At 40.8% G+C, this 5996-nt stretch overlaps 1 non-coding gene across 1 annotated transcript; it reads left to right on the forward strand.

The window, feature by feature from the left end:
* The first annotated feature begins 5506 nt into the window (after positions 1 to 5506).
* Positions 5507 to 5579, forward strand: TRNAG-UCC (transfer RNA glycine (anticodon UCC)). Its single transcript has one exon. It is a non-coding gene; the product is annotated as a tRNA-Gly (tRNA).
* The last annotated feature ends 417 nt before the right edge of the window (positions 5580 to 5996 follow it).

Below are 5996 nucleotides of genomic sequence, written 5' to 3' on the forward strand. Positions count from 1 at the left end.
AGCACATATATGCAACCACCACCACCATAAATTCCAGGTTATCTTAGAGATCCAAGAAGGCTTTTGCTTGGAGCTGTAATTCTTCCAAGTGTATCCTGGCTTGGAAGGGAGTGTATACAAGACCTAAACTTAACAGCTATTTTGTTTCACTGTGACACTCATGTGAAGTGATCCCCAATTAAGTTTTGAACACCATTTGGAAGACTCTGCAGCAGCCATATTGTGAATGTAAGTTCTCACGGAGGCTGAAAGTTAGCCCAGTATCTGGGTGGGCCGTGTCACTCAGACTGGATTATTTTTTTATAGGGCCCTCTTGAGGAAGGCATTCTGGTCCTATGGAGTTTTTAGACTGGCTTGGGACCAGATTGCCTTCCGAATGCCTGGGCAGAGTCCTGGGCCTCACCTTCTGGCAGTCACCCTCCTGGCAGACTTCCAATCACATTATTCTACTAATAGTTTAGTGAAAAATGCTGAGAGTGTCTCTTCATCTTTATCTTGTGTTCCTGCTAAAGCGAGTTCAATAGCAGCTTCTGGAAAGCATTCTAATAATCTCCAAAGTGTTAAAGAAGCATTACTCACATTATCACAGAAACATGTCTTGCTCCAGAAATGTATTTACTGTTCTTTTTTAGAAACACAGATGCAGTCTAGGTAAATAATACAAAACAGTTACGCTCTTGCCAAGGGAAAAATGCTGTTTTTGTATTTATCTATTTAAAAAGCAAATGAAATCATTCATAGTGAAGGAAGATGTATGATAGATCAGGATCTTAGACTTGCTCTCTTCTTATTCATCTGTGTGTTTATTCAGCACTGTCCTTTCAAGTTTATCTCTATCTGGTTTAACTGCAGAGGGCCTATTTTCTTTTAAGTCAGCCTGTGTATAATAAACAAAAATTTATTGTTTAACTCTTTCATGGTTTGCAGACATGGCTTGTGTTAATTTACCATCTAACAGTATGCTGCAAAAAAAAAAACAAAACAAAAAACAATAATGTGGGGGTTGTGTAAATTGGGAAATGAAGATTTTAAAGTCCTAGTATTTAGAGGTTGGGGCTTCCAGAGTAGCTCAGTAGTAAAGAATTCGACTGCCAAGCAGGAGACATGGTTCGATCCTTGGGTCAGAAATATCCTCTGGAGATGTAAACAACAACTCACTCCAGTACTTTTGCCTGGGAAATCCCATAGACAGAGGAACCTGGTGGGCTACAGTCTATGGGATCGCAAGGAGTCAGACACAACTTAGCGATTAAACAACAGCAACAATTTAAGAGGTTATCTATTAAAAAAATTATTTATTTTTAATGTATTTGTCTGTACCAGGTCTTTGTTGTAGTATGTGGGATCTAGTTCCCTGACCAGGGTTCGACCTAGGCTCCCTGCACTGGTAGCATGGAGACTTAGCCACTGGACCACCAGGGAAGTCCTAAGGTTATCTGTTTTTTAATGAAGTTTTAACTTATTTGGAATATTGAATCATTGATTAGCCCTTAAATGAGAGAATATGAATGAATGCAAGCAGCAATGAGCAAGTTTCTTTCTCTTGCTTCAGTTCAGTTCAGTTGCTCAGTTGTGTCTGACTCTTTGTAACCCCAGGGACTGCAGCATGGACTTTGTGACTCGCTGTCCGTCACCAGCTCCCAAAGTTTACTCAATCTCATGTCCATTGAGTTGGGTAAGGCCATTCAACCATCTCATCCTCTGTCATCCCCTACTCCTGCCATCTTCAATCTTTCTCAGCATCAGGGTCTTTTCTGGTGAGTCAGTTCTTCGCATCAGGTGGCCAAATATTGGGGTTTCAGCTTCAGCATCAGACCTTCCAATGAACACCCAGGACTGATCTCCTTTAGGATGGACTGGTTGGATCTCCTTGCAGTCCAAGGGACTCTCAAGAGTCTTCTCCAACACCACAGTTCAAAAGCATCAATTCTTCAGCTCTCAGCTTTCTTTATAGTCCAATTCTCACATCCATACATGACTATTGGAAAAACCATAGCTTTGACTACACAGACTTTTGTCAGCAAAATAATGTCTCTGCTTTTTAATATGCTGTTTAGGTTGGTCATAACATTCCTTCCAAGGAGTAAGCAACTTTTGATTTCATGGCTGCAGTCACCATCTGCAATGATTTTGGAGCTACAAAAAATAAAGTCTGCCACTGTTTCCCCATCTATTTACATGAAGTGAAGGGACCAGATGCCATAATCTTAGTTTTCTGAATGTTGAGCTTTAAGCCAGCTTTTTTACTCCCCTCTTTCACTTTCATCAAGAGGCTCCTTAGTTCTTCTTCACTTTATGCCATAAGGGTGGTGTCATCTGCATATCTGAGGTTATTAATTTTTCTCTTATAATCTTGATCGTGCTTCACCCAGCCCAGTGTTTCTCATGATGTATTCTGCATATAAGTTAAAGCATATAAGCAGGGTGACAATATACAGCCTTGACGTACTCCTTTTCCTATTTGGAACCAGTCTGTTGTTCCATGTCCAGTTCTAACTGTTTCTTCCTGACCTGCATACAGGTTTCTCAAGAGGCAGGTAAGGTGGTCTGGTATTCCCATCTCTTACAGAATTTTCCACAGTTTGTTGTGATCCACACAATCAAAGTCTTTGGCATAGTCAATAAAGCAGAAGTAGATGTTTTTCTGGAACTGTCTTGCTTTCTCGATGATCCAGTGGATGTTGGCAATTTGATCTCTTGTTCCTCTGCCTTTTCTAAATCCAGTTCGAACATCTGGAAGTTCATGGTTCATATACTGTTGAAGCCTGACTTGGAGAATTTTGAGCATTACTTTACTAGTGTGTGAGATGAGTGCAATTGTGTAGTAGTTTGAACATTCTTTGGCATTTCCTTTCTTTGGGATAGGAATGAAAACTGACCTTTTCCAGTCCTGTGGCCACTGCTGAGTTTTCCAAATTAGCTGGCATATTGAGTGCAGCACTTTCACAGCATCATCTTTCAGGATTTGAAATAACTCAGCTGGAATTGCATCATCTCCACTAGCTTTGTTCCTAGAGATGCTTCCTAAGGCCCATTTGACTTCTCATTCCAGGATGTCTGGCTCTAGGTGAGTGATCATATTATCATGATTATCTGGGTCATGAAGATCTTTTTTGTATAGTTCTTGTCTGTATTCTTGCCACACCTTCTTAAAATCTTATGCTTCTGTGAGGTCCATACCATTTCTGTCCTTTATTGTGCCCATATTTCCATGAAATGTTCCCTTGGTATCTCAAATTTTCTTGAAGAGATCTCTAGTCTTTCCCATTCTATTGTTTTCCTCTATTTCTTTGCACTGATCACTGAGGCAGGCTTTTTTATCTCTCCCTGCTGTTCTTTGGAACTCTGGATTCAAATGGGTATATGTTTCCTTTTCTCCTTTGCTTTTGGCCTCTCTTCTTTTCACAGCTATTTGTAAGGCCTCCTCGGACAGACATTTTGCTTTTTTGCATTTCTTTTTCTTGGGGATGGTCTTGATTCCTGTCTCCTGTACAATGTCATGAACCTCCATCCATAGTTTTTCAGGCACTCTGTCTATCAGATCTAATCCCTTGAATCTATTTGTCACTTCCAGTGTATACATACATATATACTGGAAGTGTATACACTTCCAGTGTATAATCATAAGGGATTGGATTTAGGATATACCTGAATGGTCTAGCAGTTTTCCCTACTTTCTTCAATTTCAATCTGCATTTGGCAATAAGGAGTTCATGATCTGAGCCACAGTCCACTCCTGGTCTTGTTTTTGCTGACTGTATAGAACTTCTCCATCTTTGACTGCAAAGAATATAATCAAGCTGATTTCAGTATTGACCATCTGGTGATGTCCATGTGTAGAGTCTTCTCTTGTTTTGTTGAAAGAGGGTATTTATTATGACCAGTGTATTCTCTTGGCAAAACTCTATTAGCCTTTGCCCTGTTTCATTCCGTACTCCAAGTCCAAATTTGCCTGTTATTCCAGATGTTTCTTGACTTTCTACTTTTGCATTCTAGTCCCCTATAGTGAAAGGACATCTTTTTTGGGTGTTAGTTATAGAAAGTCTTGTAGGTCTTCATAGAACTGTTCAACTTCAGCTTCTTCAGCGTTACTGGTCTGGGCACAGTCTTGGATTACTGTGATAATGAATGGTTTGCCTTGGAAACGAACAGAGAAAATTCTGTCATTTTTGAGATTGCATCCAAGTATTGCATTTCAGACTCTTTTGTTGACCATGATGGCTACTCCACTTCTTCTAAGGGATTCTTGCCCACAGTAGTAGTCTCTTGCTTTCCTCCTTCCAATTCGTGATGTAAAAGCTACACCATTTGCAGTTAGATGGTCATTTTCTGAATGGCAGTTTGTTTTAAGAGTCATGACTCTTTCTTATTGTACCTCAGCTGCACGTGCATGATTTAACATGTGTTTGAAATGATTCAAGTTGGATGTAAATCTGTAAAATACTTAGTGTGAGCACAGTGCCTGGCTCATGGTATACACTCAATAAATGAATATTGAATGAGTATGTCCTTTTTACTTTAATTCTTTTGCCTGTATTGTATATATTACAGATTTTGCTGAAAACCATGGCTCATGAGACTAAGACGAAAGGCAGTTTCAATCTGGGTCTCCACAGTCCGTTTGCCCCAGAGTTCCAAGTGCAGCTGAAGCAGATGGCTAAGGGATAAACCCTGGCGAGTGCGATTGGATTCACCTTGGATCTAATAGGAGAGGAAATCATTTAATGAGGGAGTTCTGCTGTCTCTCTTCTGTGTGAACACCGAGAGTCAGTGGACACCCAGGTGTCTGAGCTGGTCTGGAATGAGTTGTGTGGAGTTCTTACCCCCAGGCATTTCTTGTTCTGCTCTGTGATCTCATAGAGAAAACCCAAGAATGAGTCAGCCGGAGGTTTCAAGGGTGACAGGGGCCCTGTCTTGGGCTCCACTGTATGGGGGTGTGAGGCAGAATGACCTGCTGGCCCACCAGTGTGGTGCAAAGTCTGTGTGGCATATATTCTCTGACTTCACAGCCCTGGAATGCTGCTAATGGCTGCTCACAAAAAAATCTAATGGAAAATAGTCTACCAAAACAGAGTGAATCAGCTGTTCCTTCCCTGTTGGAATTTAAACATTAAAATCAAGCGTGAATTTATAAAATTTTATAACTCTTACTCTAGAAATAAGAAACCTCTGGAAGAGTCATTAATCTGTCTCTCCTACCTATCTAGTAAGTTACAGGAAAGGGAAAGTGTTAGTCGCTCAGCCATGTCTGACTCTTTGTGACACTATGGACCATAGCCTGTCAAGCTCCTCTGTCCATGGGATTCTCCAGGCAAGAATACTGGAGTGGGTTGCTATTCCCTTCTCCAGGGGATCTTCCTGACCCAGGGAGCAAACCCAGGTCTCCTGCATTGAAGGCAGATTCTTTACCATCTAAAGAAATCTGCCACCGTCTAAAGAATGGCCACCAGGGAAGCCCATTGTCAGTTATACAGAGTTTTATAAAGAAATTTGGAATTTAGGGACTTCCCTGGTAGTCCAGTGGCTAAGACTCCACACTTCCAATTTGGGGAACCTAGGTTCAATCCCTAGTCAGGGACCTAGATCTCACATATCACAACTAACTCTTCACTTGCTACAACTGGAATAAAAAAATAAAAAGACCCCCTGATGTGGCAAGTAAGACATGACATGGCCAATATATGTAAGAAATTTGGAATTTAGACGAATCTTAAACTTTCCTTTTGTCTTGTTGGGTGGCTCAGTTGTTCTCATCTAAGTGGTTCAGCATTTCATTGACCTTTTTCATTCCTGTCACAGTCCTTTGACTTAGGTAAGTGGAAAATTTTTTCTCCCATTTTCACAGCAGAGTTCCATCATGAACTCCTCTGTGAATTTCCACATCTGTTTTATATACTTCCTCTGGGTGTTAACTTCCTACAAGTTTCCATATCAGTCTACCATGCAGGCCCCCACCTCTCTACTGAAGCGTGGACATTTCACTTTTATGCAATCTA

The sequence above is a fragment of the Odocoileus virginianus genome, chromosome 8, assembly GCF_023699985.2.
Source record: "Odocoileus virginianus isolate 20LAN1187 ecotype Illinois chromosome 8, Ovbor_1.2, whole genome shotgun sequence".
Taxonomy (NCBI): domain Eukaryota; kingdom Metazoa; phylum Chordata; class Mammalia; order Artiodactyla; family Cervidae; genus Odocoileus; species Odocoileus virginianus.